This window comes from Schistocerca americana, chromosome 7 (genome assembly GCF_021461395.2).
Source record: "Schistocerca americana isolate TAMUIC-IGC-003095 chromosome 7, iqSchAmer2.1, whole genome shotgun sequence".
NCBI classification, from domain to species: Eukaryota; Metazoa; Arthropoda; class Insecta; order Orthoptera; family Acrididae; genus Schistocerca; species Schistocerca americana.
In genome coordinates this window covers 264,979,305-264,999,971 of record NC_060125.1, presented here as the reverse complement: position 1 = coordinate 264,999,971, position 20,667 = coordinate 264,979,305, and the positions used below count along the sequence as shown (strand labels likewise).

At 42.5% G+C, this 20,667-nt stretch overlaps 1 long non-coding RNA gene across 1 annotated transcript in view; it reads left to right on the top strand.

Moving 5' to 3' along the window:
* LOC124622520 overlaps positions 1-19,970 on the top strand; it is a 211,887-nt gene extending 191,917 nt beyond the window's left edge. The window contains exon 5 of the long non-coding RNA XR_006980640.1: positions 19,911-19,970. This is a non-coding gene — a long non-coding RNA (uncharacterized LOC124622520). The remainder of the gene's footprint in view (positions 1-19,910) is intronic.
* Positions 19,971-20,667: the final 697 nt, after the last annotated feature.

Below are 20,667 nucleotides of genomic sequence, written 5' to 3'. Positions count from 1 at the left end.
GCAGGCTGGAGTCCTGTCACGGTCGCCAGAGTAGTGTATCTCGTGAAAAGAAGTGGAATGAATATTTAATAAAGTGACTGAATTTAACAACTTCCGAAATCCTAACCTTTCAGAAGTGGGATGCATCAAAGTGACCACAGCAGGAGCGCATTAAAGAATGTGAATAATTAGGATTTTGCTATTAAATAGCATTACAGCTCCTACCTGCCCAATGTCGGCTCTTCTACATGCAAGTTTTCTTTTTGGGAGGCGGGGGAGAGTTCTTTCAGTGCCAGGCACAGAGAAGTCATTGGGGAGCAGAAAAGTTTGTTGACAGCGGACTGTGACAATATGGAATACATTGCACCCAAATGATATGCATGAAAACAATGATTGGGCTTCGTTATGAGAAAATTAGATTGCAAGGCTCGACACTTAGGAAACACAAATGCACATATGAGATATAATGAGTACAATTTGATGTCTGACATATCGAAATAATTTAATTTATTACAGCGATCTGTCTGGGAGTAGCTTTTCGGAATACTGATCCAAGACGAAATTTTTTAGTTATTGGTGGGAAAAAAATGAAATGCTGTGGTTCTCAGTTCGTAATTACCAGACTGTGCACTTCAAAGAACTGCTCATTAATTTCCACCGATGGTGACCCGTCCGTTGTTTCAATATATGAACCTCTGCGAGGCCTCAGATACTGTTCTTGAGTAGTACGTTCTCGGTTGTTTCCATAACAGACACTCAACAGTAACAATCTTAGTAGTCAGGGAGAAACAGGCAACACAGCAGGCACATGGCACAACACGCTGAGAATTTAAGAAGGCGCATGTACGCATTTGATAGCCCCACAGTCACTCAACGCAACGTGTCATAGCATTATGGTTCTGACCAGTGACCAGGATCGAAACTGGTTACTTCACAAAGCTGGTATCCTCAACAGTCTATATACCTATGGTAAGTGACTTTTCTGAAAGTAGGTATTTGTGCCGTCGGTTCACTTCTATGTTTTTATTCCCTGTTGAGCTCATTTCCAGTCGGTTTTGTCCCTCCTGATCGTTCTCTTAGAATATTGGACTGTTCAGGCCTAAATACGTATAATAAGTCCACAGTTCAAGGCCGGTCAGCTGATCATTGAAAATGGTGGCAGCGAATCTGAGGATGAAATTTCGTGGGTTTGCCACATACAGGAACCTCAGACGTAGATATTCCGAGCCAGGTGGAATAATATTAGTTAAGGAAGAAGGATTCTGGTTAAACGTATCGTTGATTATTGTAAGAGAGCGTGCTGAATTTTTTTATCTTTGTCGGTTGAGGTAATGCGAGAACGTGCTGAAAGGTAATGCCTCCCAATTTTTTATTCAGTTTTCAATATCGGTTGAGGTATTACACAACATGCATATTACTCGGTCGATTTTTCCACTGCGCTGACGCTAGATGCAATTCTCTGTCGCCAGAGGTCTCCTAATTGTAGCCTGTATTAGAGAGCCTGTATACAGAGAGAGCAGCCGTAGGTGAAGTTGCCAGTGATTGGTTGATTACCTTTGGCGCCATTTTTCTGCCAAACGTCTCTCGCGCTTCCTATGGTCGCCGGGCTTTTGAGTTGAATATAAGTTCAGATGACTTTTGGAAACGATTAAAAGGTATTTGAGTTATTGAGAGACTTGTTATGCGTTGTGCATGCATGTTCGACTTAGTTGTATATCGTTTTTAGTACGTAATTAGCGTTTGCGTGCATACTGGTAGCATCACAAGCTTTTCTGAAACCAATATCTGACAGTCCTTGCTGGAAACGGAAAGTTCCTGTAATTGTTGTGGCGCGCTCATTGGACTTTATAGCGTCAAACTTTATTTCGTTCCGAACCAGAACACTAGGCATTATTTTGGTTTCAGTGTTATTGCCTGACTGTTGAAGCAGGCAAGTTGTAAGCACGTTTTCCACAGTTGTCGTGGTTCCTGAAACATTATACGTAGTAAATAATCGTAGGTACTCTTGAAGACAGTTTTTAATAGGCCTGCTTACTGTGGGGTAGAAGGGATACGGTAGTTTTCTTGTTATATTTGGTCGTTATTACAGTAACGTACATTTAACATTACCTGATTTTTGTTACTTTTTTCGTTTCCGCCGTATCGTCCGGTTGGCCACTCTCTCCCTATACAGGCTCTCTAGCCTGTATCATGGCGGTGTGCGTCGGAAACAGCGTGCTGTAGATGAGTTTAGCATTAGAAGAGTTCGTCCACACAAGGAGCACCCTCTGCTTCAGCATGACAATGCCAGACCAGACACGAGTGCTGCGACATCTGCAACAGTCCGAGGTCCTGAGGTCACAGTCATGGGTCATACTCCATACAGTCCCGGCTTGGCCCCATCCGGTTTTCATCTATTCCGATATATTAAAGAACACTTTTGAAGACTTCACTTTGATAGTGATGAGGCGATGCAAGCAGAAGAGAGGTTGTGGTTCCGTCAACGAAGTCAAACATTCTACGGTGACGACATCAACAAACTGGTCTCACATTGGGGGAAATGTGCTGGTCGCCACGGTGACTATTTTGAGAGATCGATATTTAGACGTGAAGAATAAAGACGTAGAATGTTAATAAAGTTTGTTGCATTTAAAATGCGTTAAGATTTCAACATAAAAGAACCTCGGAGGCGTTACTTTTCAGAACGCCCTCGTAAGATGGGTAGACTTAACACTGAAGGGGGAAGGAAATTGGCCCCGATGCTTTTTTTTTTTTTTAAAAAGAAAAGTCCCGGCTTTCGTCTAAAGAGATTTAGGGCCACAAAATCATACTTAAATCGCCACTCGTTCTTAGTTCGAGGTCCATTGTGCTAATCAATGAGCCATTTCTCTCGGTCCCATTATACACTACTGTACCAAGGAGGTATTGCGTCTATTAAATACCGTACAATACACAAGTCTTTGATTAACTGGATCTAGTTTTAAATGTCGACATTAGACAACTTTTCCGCACTGTGCTACGCCAGCGAGAAATGTCAAAGAATCGTTTACTGTTGTCAGGGCAGTTACTGAATGCAGAAGATAATACACTCTCAGACTAGTTACACAGTGGATATCGAAATGAAAGAGGTCCAGAAGCCTATCGAGACAGCGTTGATAAGGTACAACAGTACGCAGTACTCGACGTCTTCTGAACCAGAGCACAATAAGCCGTTTGTGTGAAACGTAATAATGTTAGATGGCACATTCTGTTGGTACACTATCCATACTCGAAGTTATAACGTGTCAGTGGAGATCTATTAGAGCTCATACTAGTGTTGCAACCCCTCCAGTAACTTATTATGATGTAATCCTAGCTGCAGAGATCTGGTGAGAAGCGACTGTGCTAAGTGGAACAAATTAGATGGCTGTTATTCGAGTGATCTGTTTTATGCTTTGAATTTCTAATGAGCAAGGCAAGATTAGTGTTACAGTCATCGGCAAAATATGTGGTATGTGCGGTGCGTGCACGGTAACAGGAGTAGCGGTAAGAGGGGCTATCGCTGCAGTTGTGTGAATTCCGCAGCACACACAGAATCCGATTAGGAGCTCTCCAAAACGGGGGTAAATGTCGAATTCGGGAGTTCCGCAACGGAATACGGAATGTGGTACTAATTAATGATGGCAGGTAATTCCGCTCTGCGTCTGTTTGAGTAGTTCGACGGCATTCCGACACGCTCAGAGAAATACGACTGGCACTTCACGAAGACGTGGTGGGTTATCACTAGTTAGGCATGGATACAATAGAATTCCCTCCAGCATTTACATATATTTCAAAAGTGTGCTGGACCAATTACTGGTATGCACCTTATTTGAAATAACTTGTACCCTTCTGGAAGATACTGAAAGAATTTTAAAAGACTATTACGGTAGACGCAGAGTTAAATATCTACATTTAATTAAAAGGAAAAAGGCCTCGCAAAAGTTTATTTAGCTGATTATGTTGTATAAATATTTGACGATTGTAAGTTCTTTTCTAAATCGTTAAATATCCACATATCTCGCGTCACACACGGTTCGTATATGTTCATATAATAACAATGGTAATTACTATATGAAATACTTCGTCTTTGTTTCTTAGCTTGTGAGACTGCCCTGTGGTCAGATTCCACAAGCCCGCGTCAATTTGGAATAGGATCATAGGAACTTCAGCACTTCTCGTATCGTGCCCACATAGGTCAGGTTCAGGATAGTCGTCTTCTCTCTCTCTCTCTCTCTTTCTCTCTCTTTCTCTCTCTCTCTCTCTCTCTCTCTCTCTCTCTCTCACACACACACACACACACACACACACGCACGCACACGCACACGCACAATAAGTTGCCGTCCGTTGGCTACACCAACACCTTCCCTACATGTCGGTACTTGTACATATCCGCATCGGAATCGCACCGGGTTGCATACACGCTGCAGCAACACATTCAAACTTAGACTGTTTGTTCGCCCCATAACGTATAGGAACAAAATTTGTAAATAATCTGACGGAGATGTGCCCATTGAATAGGTGTGTACTAAAATGTTTAACGACAAAATTTTTGATCCAACGAAATAAAAATGTTGAGTAGGAAATATCGATGTTTGTAAAGATTATAATTTGAAACTGCTAACAGCAACAAGTATGGTTGAAAGTTTGTTTGCATCCTGAGATGACTCTTACAGATTTTCTTGCGTCTCTGTTGAGACCTTCTTTTGTAGTTGTCATTTGTTTTGTCCACTAAGAGAGAAAAAACGTTTCTAGTTCACAAATCGGTGAATTTAGATTGCACGAATACATACAGACAGCCTTTAAAAAAGACGGAAGTATCCAGGAGACATGATCAGACATCAGTGGAACTTCGAATACGTAGACGTCATTGGCGGGTACGTGGAAGATTAGAGCTGGCATTCACTGTAACAGGTAGGACGACCATCAGGGTGCGTTAGTGTTGTCCGTGTTAAGTGTTGTTGCCAAGTTTGATAACGTATATAAGGAGAAAAACACAGTCTGATCTTGAGTGAAGGACACGTAGATGCCGCGCACTGGTGTGAGACAGCGTTACCAGCACCCAACAGAGTTCGAAATGGGCCTCATTGTCAGTCTGTTTGGCCAACTGGTCCAATCATGCAATTTCGAGACGTCTTGGCATTCATATGTGACAGTGGCTCGATTTTGGAATGCTTGGGGACTTGAGAGCAGGTATAATCCTCTTCAAGGTTATGGTCGACTACATCTGACCACCACAAGGCATGATCGCCAGGCAAATCGCCTGCTGTATGACAACAAGTAATTCACTCCTTGTAATATTCTGTGTCATCCCGAGCCACTGGTCGGGGACTTGTAGCAGCTGGACTAGGAAATTTTTACCGTCCCTTGGGTAGGCATGGACTGTTGTGTTTGGAAGGGTTTCGTGACGGGGAAATATGGACTGTTGATGGTGTCCAGCGAAGAATCGCGGTTCTGCACTACCCCGGATGACCTTCGACGAATATGGTAGCGACCGGGCTCATTCTTCAAATGATTTAGAGAGGCACAGCCGAGTTAACTCTGGCGTCATGGTTTTGGGAGTTTAGGTCACGACTCGTAGCGACTGCGGTAATTTTAACGGCATAACAGCACGACACAGACCTTCTGCGGGCATCCATAGACATCATGCAACAGTATCGTGGTGCCATATTTCAACAGGACAATTCTCGTTCACAAACGGAATTTGTCTCTATGGACCGTTTGCGAGACGATGAGGTACTCCTGCGACCAGCAAGAGCCCCAGATCTATCCCTTACAGAGCATGTGTGGGATCAACTCTGACGTCAGTTCCACCCCAGTGTCAGTGTCCAGGATATCAACAACCACTTATAATAGTTGTGCTCCAGCTTGCCTCAGGAGAGGATACAAGGGCTTTGTGACATCCTTCCCAACAGAATCAGTGCGTATCCCAGATCAGTGGGTGTGCAACGTCATTGTGATAAGTGAGATCATACTGTCAAGTTCTCAGCAAATTTGACTTGATTTTGTAACCTGTCTCAATTTTTGTAGTTTCATTTCGTTTCCTCCCCTGCTGGTTGCTCCACTCTTTGTTCAGGCAGTAAAATATATGCAACTTCAGCGTGTTTCAAAGAAATGTTTTTATTACTTATGTGAATCTGAATGACGGGTGTGTTGCTATAAAACGTAATATAGAGTGTACTCAACCAGATTTCAGAGAATTTGCTAGCACTCGCATAGTGCACGTGTCAAACTACGGAAATTTTATAATGTAGAACAGAAATAGACGAGAAATATGCCACTCCGAAATTTATGCCGCATAAGTTGTCACCACATTTCATATTTTATTAACCGTAAGACCGTATAACGTGTGCTTCCGTGAAGAACTGAGAAGTTCTTCTCATCAGTTTACTGAATTTTGAACGCAAAGCATTTTGTTTAATTTTTGCAGAAAACCGATAACAACTGGAAAGCGAGGGCCCGACAGGAAAGCAAGAAAGCCAGTAGGGAGCCATCTGAAGATGGATTTCTGGAAACCGCTGATGTGATTTAAACGAACGATGGCTGGTTGCTATTTCAAATTATAGACTTTCTAATTAAATACAGCAACGGCTCTCATAAATTCCCGACGAGTTAGTGAACATCTACATCTGCATCATACTCCGCAAGCCACCTAATGTCTTGTAGCGGAGGGTACTTTTGGTACCACTATCTGATCCCTTCAACCCTGTTCCACTCGCGAATAGTGCGTGGGAAGAAGGATTGTCGGTAAGCCTCTGTATTGGCTCTAATTTTTTGAATTTTCTCCTCGTAGTCAATACGCGAGATGTATGTGGGTTGAAGTAATATGCTGTCCGACTCCTGAAAAGTTAACTCCCGGAATTTCGATAGCAAATCTCTCCGTGATGCACAACGTCTCTCCTGTAACAACTGCCAGTGGAGTTTGTTTAGCATCTCCGTAACGCTCTCTCGCCGGCTAAACGATCCCGCGACGAAACGTGGCGCTCTTCGTTGTATCTTCTCTATCTCTTCTATCACAGCCTGATAGCGATCCCAGATAGATGAACAATACTCAAGAATCGGGTGAACAAGAGCCTTATAAGCAATTTCTTTCCTGGATGAGTTACATTTCCTCAAGATTCTTCCGATGAATCTGAGCCTGGTGTCTGCTTTTCCCACTATCTGTTTTATGTGGTCATTCCACTTAAGGTCGCTCTGGAAAGTTACGCCTAGATATTTTACGGCAGACGCTGTCTCCAGCTGTTTGTCATCAATAGTGTAGCTGTACAGTAGTAGATTTCTTTTCCTATGTATGAGCTATGTGTTGCATTTATTTACGTTCGTGGTCAACTGCCAGAGCCTGTACCAATCATCAATTCTCTGCAGGTCGTTCTGCAAATTCTTACTATCTTCTGGCGTTGCTACTTTGATATAGACAACTGCATCATCTGCGAATAGACTTAAAAAGCACTCGTTGCTTCCTACTAGATAGTTTATTTGCATTATAAACAGCAACGGTCCTACCACACTTCTCTGTGGTACTCAGGATATTACCTTCACATCTGTCGATTGTGTCCCGTTAAGAGCGGCTTGTTCAGTTCTGTCTGCACGAAAGTCTTGAATCGTGTCGAAAATCTGCTCTGATACTCCGGAAGCTCGTATTTCTTTCATTAAACGTCAGTGCGGGACGGTGTCAAATGCCTTACTGAAATCAAGGAACACGGCATCAACATGAGCGCCGTTGTCTACACCGCTGTCAATCTCATGGAAGAACAGAGCGAGCTGAGTTTCGCAGGGTCTCCGTTTGCGGAACGCGTGTTGATTTTTATAGACGAGAAGTTCATTTACCAAAAAAAAAAACAAAAAAAAACGTCATAATTATTGAGCATAAAAGATGTTCCATAATTCATTTTATACATCGATAGTATGGAGAGAATGTGATACAAATCCTATCTGCTAGGAGATCTATAACTAAGGAACTGAGATACTCCTCAGGCTCATATTTCACTGACTAGACGACGGAAGGGTCGTGTTGCTCGAATTGTTTGTGCTACGCCGTGGAGGTTGCAGGGAAGAACACCCTGCTCGCCCCCCCCCCCCCCCCTCCCCCTTCTTCCACCTCCTCGGTCAGGTGGAGCAGATTGACCGCGCGCCGGCCGCGTGCCTGGGGCTATGCTTGCTGGCGCCAGCTATGCGGCCAGAGTTAGTTAATTACGGGGTGGGCGCTCCTGTCCGGTGCTGGCGCCAGCTCACACGCAAGTTTCGGCGCTCGCCACTCGCCAATGCCTGCGCGCCCTATGAAGCCTCGTCTACGGCCACAGCAGACGCTCTCCGCTTCAAAATATGCACTGCCTGTATGGGCACTTTTAAACAAGAAGAATTTTTACTACCAGCCGTTCTGATTCATTTAACTGGTAGGCAAAACATCTCTCATTTGACGTCTGTAACAAAACGCGTAGCAAGCAGGAAGAAATTAGAAGTAAAGACTGTTTGATGTCATCAATATTGCGAACGCGATTTCAGTAGCGGTGAAATAAAATTGCAGTGTGTATGTTATTATTGAAATGGACCAAGACAGCTCCTAAAGAGAAATTGGGACTATGTATCAAATTGCAATACGATCATTATACAATGCTCTGATTTACAAAAGAAAATTTGACGTTAGATCGGCACCAGGCAGTGCAGGAACAAATAAATAGCACAGTAACTAACACCAGACGGAAGACTGAAAATAATCTGTTGTATGACACGATCACATTAATTTCGAACGAAATGACTGATTTCGGCCGGCATCAGCCACCCTAGAATCATAAAATACACGCTGCTGTTTGATGTCATCAATATTGCGAACGCGATTTCAGTAGCGGTGAAATAAAATTGCAGTGTGTATGTTATTATTGAAGACTGTGTCGGACAATACATTATTTGCAAAGCAATCAGTCACAGTAGTCTCCAGCTCGACTAAAATGTCATTCTTTCCTAAAATAGAGAGAGCCACACAAGTAACAAAAGATTTATAAAACCTTTGTATCCTTAAGCAGTTGAATGACAAAGAAAGAAATTCCATAACGAAAGCAATGGAATACAGTAAATGATATTAGGTGTGTAAACTGATTTAAGTAATGAATAAATCAAAGCTTTAGGAAGTGGTGCTACTTTTTAAAATTAATGAGCTAAAGAAAAGCATGTAATTGAACATACATCATGAATAAGATAAAAAATGACTAAAATTGGAAGTAAAGCAGTACACTAGGGCTCTTCGAAATTTTTAATAGAAAGTCCGCAGAGTAAGGTAAATCCCTGTAACTGGAACAATGCAATTTCTGCTTAATAAGAAGAGACAGGCAAACTATTTTGAAAAAAAAAATCTAAAGAAGCTATAGATCTCTCACATTTCTCTTCATAAGATATAAGGTATTTACTAAAATAAATATCAGTCGTAGAATCAAATTGTATTTTAAAAAGAAAAAGAAAAAGTCGTCAGTGAACCAATTTGTTGGGTCACCATTGCTCCATCCTGATCTTTATAAGAACAAATATAACCTCTGCGAGGTGTGACATCGAGTAGCTCAGCGTCTCTGGATTCGAAAATGAGTTTTACGGTCGCTTAATTCCAAGCACATACCAGAGCGGTAGTCATTAAACTGGCGTCTTCAGATGTGGTCTGTCACGAGCGCTCAGTCACAGGAATTCGCAAGGAGGAAACGTCGTCCAAGATTGAAGCATTCATGAAAAGTGAAGTTTTGTTTGAATCTCGTGGCATGACTTTTTTACTATAATTCAGTAATACCTTTCGACGAATGATTTAATTAACTAATAGTAGTATCTTAATCCATTATGCTTAATGAAGTCATCCTTATCAAATAACACAATGATGAAAATACCTATAATTGTCGAGGACAGGAGTAGTCATCAACGAACTGAGCAAGTGGAGGGGAACTTCAGAACTTGCAAATTTTCTCCAATTACCTTCGTATCGGCCGAGAGGCGTTAGTACGTCCAGTTTGAATGAGAAATGCACACGTAGCGAAAGTGGATATCCATCTGAAGGAGACAACGCGGATAACCTTTGGAACACTCATATCCATCTATATGTGTGGCCCCTCTCCGTAGCAGACATAGAACACCCTGAAATCAGGCATCACACTTAACCGCAAGAGCATTTCGAAAAATGTGAGACAACCCAGGATTCCGTACACACCGAGACCTAGCACCTATAAACAGACTTAAATCTAGATCTCCTTTATGGAAAATCGGCGAAGAATTGCGAAATATGCCGGCCGGAATGGCCGAGCGGCTCTAGGCGCTACAGTCTGGAACCGCGCGACCGCTACGGTCGCAGATTCGAATCCTGCCTCGGCCATCGATGTGTGTGATATCCTTAGGTTAGTTAGGTTTAAGTAGTTCTAAGTTCTAGGGGACTGATGACCTCAGAAGTTAAGTCCCATAGTGCTCAGAGCCATTTGAACCATTTTTGAACTCCGAAATATAAACTCAAAGACGGCTTGGAAAGAATTATGTTGAAATGGAAAAACGATGAAAGATTTTTCCCGAGAGCGATACACGACTGGAACAGGAAAAGTGCAAGTGAGACTGATACACAAAGTACCCTCCGCCGCACACCATTAGGTTGCTTGCGGGGCAGAGATGTGGATGTAGATTAATCACAAATTGTGAAAGCACAGTTTTAAAGAATTTTGACTTTTGACAACTCGTGATGAAGTCGTTTTGAACGTTATCAATAAATGTATTGGAAACTGGTTATTAAGTGTGCCGATTCGCAAATGAGACTATTACAACAAATAGTTAAAAACGAAAATAACATAAATAACATTTAAGTCATTGAACCAGTTGATGACTTTTTGTATTTTGGGCAACTGAAGACAACAAAAATAGCTAAAATGGCCTGAAGAAGAAACCGGTGTGGCCAGTACACACCGAGGCCTAGCACCAATAACGTTACCTGGGAGCAGACTTTCTGACTTTCCTGTCACAGCGGAGAGTGAGTAAAAAGTAGGGGTCGAGCTGGCCGAAACTTTTGCTCTTTCAGCATCGCGTATGTCACAGGGACGGGTGGGGACAGGTGTTCGCTTTGTGCAATTAGTTGGCGCCACGGCCCAATGCAGCCCCGACAGCGGGAGGGACTCTTCCGTGGCTCTGTTCGCCTGGTACTCTATGTGTGCCTGCTGCTGCCACTGTATGTACAGCATGTGGAGTTCACTGCACACCACACGCGACCCAGTGCACCGTGCTTTTTCCTGCTGTGACTTCCTGATATATAGGAACACAACGTTTGTGTTCGGGGTGTAGTTTGCTTCTACTTGACTGTAAAATTTGAGTTGCAGCATAATTTTTCTTGCTTGGGAGATGGCGAAGAAAATGTTCTAGACAGCAAGTTTCCTTCATATCTCAACCTCTGACGATGAAATTTGGTAATAAAATGCCTAGCAATTGAGTAATCTAAAGGCTTCGCAGTAAAATTACGCACTGTGTCTCTGTACACCCGTACTGCTGGCGTATTAAGGAAACCACCAAAGAAATCGATAATATGAATATACGGGTATTAATGGCACGTATGTCAAGGTAATATCGATATGGTCGTGGGAGTTACTTCGTAACAAATACCGGATTAACCGCAACAGGAACGAACTTTTTTTCTGATGAGAAAGTTCCTCTTGGGTATCCCAACGTCAAGGTCAAAATATTAAGTTAGGGATCGGAAACAGAGAAGCTTTGAGATAAGAAACGAATGGTCGTAAATTAGTATTTAGTTTCTTATTGATGTATGGCACTTACATCTCACACTAACAATGTATGCTGACAGCAACAATCAGTAGTAACCACCGCTATTCCCACTGCATACTTCCGAATAAATCGTAAAGTTTGAAATCACAGTTGTACAATGAGACAGGGACCAAGTATGACACCAGTCACATCCACTTCACTTTCCACTGTGGCTTCCAGCGCCAACAGCGGAAGCCTCTAAATCTAGAGAACGCAATGCCAAAGGAACATGACGTTTCCTACATCTCCAACCACGAGATGCATCTGTTGTTGAAGTACTCACGGCCTTTTATGTGAAGGTAAGATGCTGTTACGTCGTTTTGAAACCACATCCACATGCGGACAAGAAGAGGTACAAACAACTATCGCAATACATCCAAAATTAACAACGAGCCGACAGGAAACAATGTCACTGTTTGTCGACATTGCACAATACCAGTGCACACGTTTACAGGGATTCCTGTTGGTGGTCTAAAATAAGCGTCGTGTACCGATTTTAGTCACACTACACATGGTTTTTGCGCCAGTTTGGATGAGAAGCATGCTTGAACGATTCAAGCTGTAGAAATTTCATCGCTGCAGTACAGCGCTGGCCAATTCATTCCCAGAACTGAAACGTAGATTCAAAATCATTTGGCTGCACTACTTGCACTCCTTCTTTACGACGGAGCTGTAATTTTTGCACCGCCACAACTCACCACACTACCTTATTCTAAGTGTTCTTTCTTCTGCTCATCTGCTACATTACCGGTGAATCTTCACCCCACACGATCCAACATCGTTTTCTTAAATATTACTGTTGCAACAATTCTTTCTCTAGCACCTTCGCTGCTGTGTGTTGCTTGAACGACCCAATTCCTTGTACATGAACAAACATTTGTCGCTCTCACTCGAAGCTTCGTATTAGCAAAGACACTCGTTTCGGACCATTAGTTCCAAATTTCAAGATAGTTTAAATACTTCTACAGTCTAATTTTGACCTTGAAGGTTTCGGACACTATGTGGAATCTCCAAATAAATGACCAGGAACAGCAAATGACAATTGGCGCTTGCTGAAAGATTTTGCTGATACGGCTAGGTGAAAAAAGGTTTCACGGTCGTTACTTACTTGGAATGACTTCATCGTAAAGCGTGTTGCACTCTGTAGAAGCTTTTAGATGATGGTGCAAAATTTAATTTCTTTTGTTTATGATAGTTGGTCAACGGTGTGTCACTGAAATGAAAGCTCTCTGCACCTGAAAGTAACTTTGCTGATCAGTGTGGATCTCAGCTTCATTTTAAGAAAATATAGAAGTTCAGGTATGATCTCCACGTTCCTTATGCCGGAGGACACCAAGACCCCCCAAGAAAGTCCGGCACAGAATCTTTCATTCCTCCAGTTCGCAGCAACCCTACAAAGCTGTTAAATATTTAGATATTTCGTGCCGTCAGCACTGACTTTTAGATCACTCAGGAACGTTACTCTCCGTTGTGCCCCTCTCCCACGAATTGCAACCTTCTGTCACAGTATCTGCACTATGTTATGCTGCGTAATGTACATAGGAATTAATCGAAGTTACCAGGAAAACATCTAACACTCTCGCCATCTATGTAGACCCATCAAAGGTACTTAGAGTTACGACAACCTACCGATAGCCAATTATGTTCAGTTTAAGGAAATACTGCACACTAGCTAAGTACTGATAACAAAGGGAGTATCGCTGTAGGGCACCGTTTAGCCGAGTCTGCCGAAATTCCATCGGCGCACCGCGCTCGTCATAGATACAGTACATAAACTACTAGTTTTTGTATACCCATAATCTTCCGCAGGTTCTTGTAGTTCTAGACCCACTTCCCGAATCAAAAGCATGATTGGATAGTTTACTAAGAAGCCTACTGTTGCACAATTAAATACGGTACAATGTTTCCATTTGTAGAATAGTTGTACATTATGTTCTATACTTCAGGTAAGCGTTACTGATCCGTAATTGTATGACGACGCCTCAACATTTTATAACTAAATGTACCTTAGTTTTGGACGTGTCCGATGAGTTGAAAGGAAAGAAGAAATGTTAACGTCCCATTGTAATGAAGTCACTCTATACGAACTTTTCGCTGGGTGTGAATAAGTATTGTGGAATCAGCTGGTACAGACGTTGTAGAAGGGACCGTTTAGAAAAAAGTGTATTACTGTCTTGGAGATTAGGTGACTGACTTATGTCCTCTTTTTTCTTTCTTTATATTATCTACGGTACAATCAAATGCGCATCTCACAATGTCGTAACCGTTTTTGACCACTCGGTGGTTCTTCAGACTCTCAGTAGATAGAAAAGGAAAAAGAGTGAATAACATACACTCTAAAACAAAAAAAAAAGGCGCACCACAAAGGAATTATGAAAACTGGACGAAATTGGTAAATGTGATGTACATCTACAAACGAACGAATTATAATCATTTCTCAGAAAATTGGATAATTTCTTGAAGGGAAAGAGCTTCGCAGATTGAGAAAGTCAATAATGCGTTGGTCCACCTCCAGCCACTATGCTAGCAGTCTTCCGGCTACGCGTTAATAGATAGAGTTGTTGGATGTTCTTCTGGGTGACATCACGACAAATTATCTCCTACTGACGCGTTAGATCGTCAAAATATCGAACTAATTGGAGGGCTTTGCCCCTAGTACTGCAAACTATCTCAGTTGGAGAGAGATCCGGAAACCATGATGGCTAAGGTTTAGTTTGGAAAGCATGAAAACAGGGAGTAGAAACTGTCACCGCGTGTGGAGGGTTCGGCATTATCTTGCTGGAATGTAAGGCCATGATGCTGTGTCATGGAGGGCAACAAAACGAGGCACAGGATACCATCGACGTATCGCTACAACGTAAGGGTGCAGCGGATGACATCCATTGGGCTTCTGCTATGAAAAGAAGTGGCACCCTGGACTATCACTTCTGGTTGTTATGCCGTGTGGCGGGCGACAGTCATGTTGAGATGCCATTTCACTTCATCATCTCACTTCATAGCAGGACCTCTTTGCTGGTCATCCGTGGCACCTTTACGGAACAGCGATATGTCGACGATATTCAACGTCCCGTTTTGTTACCTTCATGGCAAGCCGTCCTCGGTGTACATTTCAACAAGATAACAGCCGCCGCACACGGCGACTGTTTCTACCGTTTGTCTTCATATTTTCCAAACCATACCTTGGCCAGCAAGATCGCTGGATCTCTCCTAAACTGAGAAAGTTTAGAGGGTTGTGGACAGTGCTCTCCAACCAGCTTAGGATTTTGAGGATCTAACGAGCCAGTTGGGCAGAATTTGCCGTGACATCCAACAACCCTATCAATCAATGCCAAGCCGAAAAGCTGCTTGCGTAAGCGCCAGATGTGAACCAATGCGTTGTTGACTTGCTCAGTATGTGAAGCTCTTTCTTCTTCTGAATTTGTAATCATTTCTTAGTCTGTACGTGTACATCACATCTACTAATTTCCACCCCACTCGGATAATTCATTCGTGGTGCTTCCTTTTCATTTTTCATTTTCTTTAGAGTGTAAATGAAATGTGTCGTGGTTATATAAGGATCCTCTGTTTCCTTTCTTACCTAATGAAAGTCTAAAGATGACTGCCGGCTGCTCGTACCCGGTTACATAATTGTGAAATACAAGTGTGACTGTGTTGTAAATATTATAAAAAATAAAAGAAGAAACTACCAATCCGCCATTCGTCTTACGTAATTTAGGGCAGTAATGGGGAATGTGTTGCATTGTTTTTGGTTAGTAATTTTAATTCTTCTCTGATCTATGTTTCAAAAAGGTTAAAACGCTGCAAAATGCACACACAGCGTATAGCCACAGTTCAACGTTGCCTATCTTACGGCTTCTAGGGGCCACAGAAATTCATTTTCATTATTTCATACAATTATTGACCGAATTCAAGACTTTAAAATGGTTCAAAATGGTTCAAATGGCTCTGAGCACTATGGGACTTAACAGCTGAGGTCATCAGTCCCCTAGAACTTAGAACTACTTAAACCTAACTAACCTAAGGACATCACACACATCCACGCCCGAGGCAGGATTCGAACCTGCGACTGTAGCGGTCGCGCGGTTTCAGACTGAAGCGCCTAGAACCGCTCGGCCACTCTGGCCGGCACTTTAAAATGCTTTTATAATCTACTTATTAAGACTTGTAATCTTGCAATAAAGGTTTAACACTAAAGTCAAGTATTTAAGTTAGATGTCTTTGTGCGTGAAATCTTATGGGACTTAGCTCCTAAGGTCATCAGTCCCTAAGCTTGCACACTACTTAACACAATTTATCCTAAGGACAAACACACACACCCATGCCCGAGGGAGAACTCGAACCTTCGCCGGGATCAGCCGCACAGTCCATGACTGCAGCTCCTCAGACCGCTCGGCTAATCCCGCGCGGTATTTAAGTTAGAAACCGTGCGAATGTCTTAAGACAGCATAACTCACGGCGCGCAAATTATCCAGATTATATTCGCCCAGTATTTGAGAATTAGAGCGCTTAGCGACAATCAATCGATTTTACCCATATTTACAAAAGATTTTAAAACTTTTCCCCCTGAGCCTCATATAAAGTAGTGAAAGGAGGCAAGTTTATGGCTTACTACTTACTTGCTGTTCTTGCAATCAAACTTATCAGGAATGACGTTTTAATTTATTACTTCTTTACTACTATGTTCGCAAAATCCACATATACTACTGACTTCACCTACAAAATTGTATCTGTACGACATATAGCTGTGGAGATATGATGTCTTCAACATTGAGGAGCCTGAAACGGATGTTGTATGCATGGGAGCCCGATTCTTCATAGAATCGAAGGTGGGAGGTTATTGGTACGACTCTACTGTACCAAAGTCAACTTGTAATCGACTAGAGGTGCGAAATTCCGTTCTTGCCTTTCTAATCGAGGAGCTTTGAGACGGAAGAAAAATGTTTACGAATCCTGGAGGTACCCTTTCTCTTTCGAGTCAAAGCAGTTCACTGGGACGGTATCTGAATACAGTGCTGTTCGTGCAGGCGTGCGGTAATTCTTGTTTAAGACGTGTTTGCTCACGTGTGAAATGAAAGCGGCGGTGGGGTGGCGCGCCGCCGAATTTCTAAGCGATGGTCGGCCGCTGGCGTATTCAGACCACGAGCAGAGCAGCCACCCGCCGTCTTGCCCCATAAGAATAGCAAAGCAACAGAAGGCGCTCGCTAGCCGAGTGCGGCGACGTGGTCTGCCTCCGGCTACAAGCTCCAAAGCCGATGAGGATCTGCCGGAAAACTGAGCTGAAACGAGGGGTGGTGCGAATTTGTTTCGCGCTCCCTCGAAGTTCCTCTGCGACTTAAACTGGTCGGGAACTCTAAACCGTTACTGATAAAATAGTAAAGAATGCAATTGTATCGAATAACTGTAGCCTGTGCCAGCACCCACTTGTTTACTGTTTTGCCTCGTATATCTCTGAGTATCTGCCACCACACATAAAAACTGTACGTCATTAATGTCTGTACATAGAAAATATTTAAGAATGATTCATACGAGTGATGTTTACAACAGATACTAAAGCTAAAATAGTTATTTCTGGGATTCTTGTTTGTCTGTGTGTCTGTCCATATGTTTTTACGACCATCACGCAAAAACTACTGCACGAAATTGGATGCGGGTTTCACAGTTGTATTGTTGGAGGTCTAACTTAAAATCTGGTGCAAGTTTCATCTAGATATGCCACCTGGAAGCCGAATTATCTCTGCATGAGGAGTGTTTTCTTTATCTGGACCAGTACGGGTAAATCGGAATCCATTGGAGATACAAAGAAACTGTCTTCGGAATTTTTTGTGCAAACAATTTTGTCGTAATCAAATTTTTGGTCAAGCGTGAATTGTCTACGAAAATGAGTAAAATTAGCAATATTTTTTGATGTAGATTGACTCCGTCTCGTGTAAGGATCATTTCTTTATATTGGAAGAAGAACGTTTGGACAGCAGACGCTTCAAGAAACTAAACTACATAAACCAGGGTAAGAATAATAAAATCTGTAAAAATCAGTTTTTTTAAACATTTTACATCATAATAATAATGTTAGCATTTTAATCCCGTTATCCATAGACATTATTGAATTCATTCTTGAATCTGTATTACAATTATCGTTTATAAGTTAGTGGAGTTGACGATACTGTTATCGTTGATAAGTGTTGTCCAGTTGACCGTAAAACTCAATTACGTACATGTTTTCAGAGCTTTTCATTGTGTCTCATCGATATAAGTGAAGTGGTACTATTGTTATGATTTCGTATTATTGTCTTCGTTCGTTTAAATTATTCCATTCTTGGATTCTTTCTGCTAATGGTGTAACTGTTATCGTTTACGGAGATGTTTTCAAAATAACATGTCACGAGAATACTTGGCTTTTGAGCGGGCAATACTGACACCCAAAAATGGTACTGCGTCTGCTACAAACCAGAGCTTTCTGGGAAAAATAATGATGGGAACGAGATTGTGGTGGTGGTAAGTTCCTATGGGATCAAACTGCTGAGGTCATCGGTCCATAGGCCTACACACTACTTAATCTAACTTACACATCCATGTCGGAGGGAGGACTTGAATTGCCGACGGTAGCAGCCGCGCGAAGCGCGCGAGGCGCCCGAGACCGCGCGGCTATCCCGCGCGGCAACGAGGTGGTATATCGGTCCATAAACACAGTTCTGGACCAAGTTGATGCTACCAACTATCGGATAGAGTTTCGTAACTCCCTTTCTGCATCCGGACTCCCCGTTAACAACGTCGCTCTGAAAGTGGGTATTTTGCTGCTTCGGAACTTAGCCCCTCTGAAGCTGTGTAATGGAACTCGCCTTAAAATGGAGTCGCTTCGTAACAATATTACAGTGGCTGAAATTCTCACGGGCTGTGGAGCGGGTGACATAGTTTTCATATCACGCATACTCCTCGTTCCCAAGAATTTCCCTTTCCAATTCAAACACGTGCAGTTTCCCGTGAGCACATGCTTCGCCATGACCATCAACGGGTCGCAAGCAGAGGTGCTTCGAGACACCGGCGTCGACCTCAGGACCAACTGTTTTTCGCATAAACAAGCCTACATAGCTTGTTTACGGGTCAATAGCTCAAATAACTTGTTTATAATGGCTGCAATGGCTAAAAATCAAATGTTGTATACGAAGAAATTCTTTAATTTTCATTATTACTTTGAATACAGCAATAAGCTGTTCCTCTATCCAGGTCTATTGGTATCTCAGGCTTCAAATATCTGTATCACGGCCGTCCGGAGTGGCCGTGTGGTTCTAGGCGCTACAGTCTGGAACCAAGCGACCGCTACGGTCGCAGGTTCGAATCCTGCCTCGGGCATGGATGTGTGTGATGTCCTTAGGTTAGTTAGGTTTAATTAGTTCTAAGTTCTAGGCGACTAATGACCTCAGAAGTTAAGTCGCATAGTGCTCAGAGCCATCTGTATCACGATACATACACAACAAATTGTTTACAGTTGTGCCTTTTTGGCAGCCAGTTTTCTCACCGTTAACAAGCTTCAGAATTTTACAAATTTAATGCGGGCTCGAGATCCACGAGGACGAAGTCGCTAGCAATAGCTAGCAACGTAATATAAAGTTTATTTTTTGATAGCTTCTTTATTCCAGTACGCTCTTGTTTTTCGTATACATTTATAGCAACGGGAAGGTCAAGATCGGCAGAAATGAAGAATCTGCAGGGAACCTACGTTGCACGCTGAATTGAAGAGGCCACATCACAAAGTGATCGAATTGGCTAATGATAGGGTGATGATGACGATGGTGATGATGATCATGATAATATAGCCGTAAAAGGTCACACACATGTGGTGGACTAAAACATGAAATCACCAAAATACGACACATTGCCGGCCGCTGTGGCTGAGCGGTTCTAGGTGCTTCAGTCCGGAACCGCGCTGCTGCTGCGGTAGCAGGTTCGAATCCTGCCTCGGGCATGGATGCGTGTGATGTCCTTAGGTTAGTTAGGTTTAAGTTGTTCTCAGTTCTAGGGGACTGATCACGACAAATGTTAAGTCCCATAGTGCTCAGAGCTATTTGAACCATTTAAAAACTAGCGAAATTTTTAAGATTTTAAAAATACTTTCTGTTCTATGTCATCTCTTGACACAAACCTCATGTTTGAGAGATATTTTTTTTCATTTTCAGGTAGACTGCGCAATCCGTGACATCTGTTGACTGCAAGAAAGATACCGGTTTACCTTGAAGGCAACTTACAGGTATGTAACTCTTTGCTCTTTTGTAGCTGCCAAATCCAAATCATTTACTGCTCTGATTGTAGTTGAAAGTTTCAACGTCAAATCTGCAAAGTACCTCGAAACAAACCTTTGCTTTCAGTGGTCACTTGAAAGGGAAGAGAAATTTGCGAAGAAACACGAAAGAAATTCTACAGACAATAAAAAGTACTACTGTTTATAGTACTTTGTCGTGGTGTCTTCGAATGCTAGCGGTGCTCATACCGTTAAATACACCCGCAGCTGATGTCCGTATTACGTAACGGTTCTCTAGCGGTATGTTTACTATAAATGCGCAAACGTAAGGAAAAAAAATACAAAACGGCCTTGCGTAGACTGTTTTATTGTCAAGGAGGAGTAACTCAGCACTTTTATTCCTTGATTTTTCTGTTTGCTTCTTTTACTTTTGCTTTCTGTGTAGAGTTAACGGTTGTCAAACACAACCTTTCTCGATGAGATCGAAGTTCGTCGGTGCGTCTGCGATTTTCTGTTGCTTTGCCCTTTCTATAGGTGCAGTGCTACTCTGTACTGTATACTACAATTTATAGGCTATTATTTGTCGGAAGTAAATTACACCTCACAATAAAAATTCTGACTACCGTGCACTTGGAATTGAAATGTTCCCACAGTAGCCTACGAGCCGCGCGGGATAAGCCGAGCGGGGTAAGGCG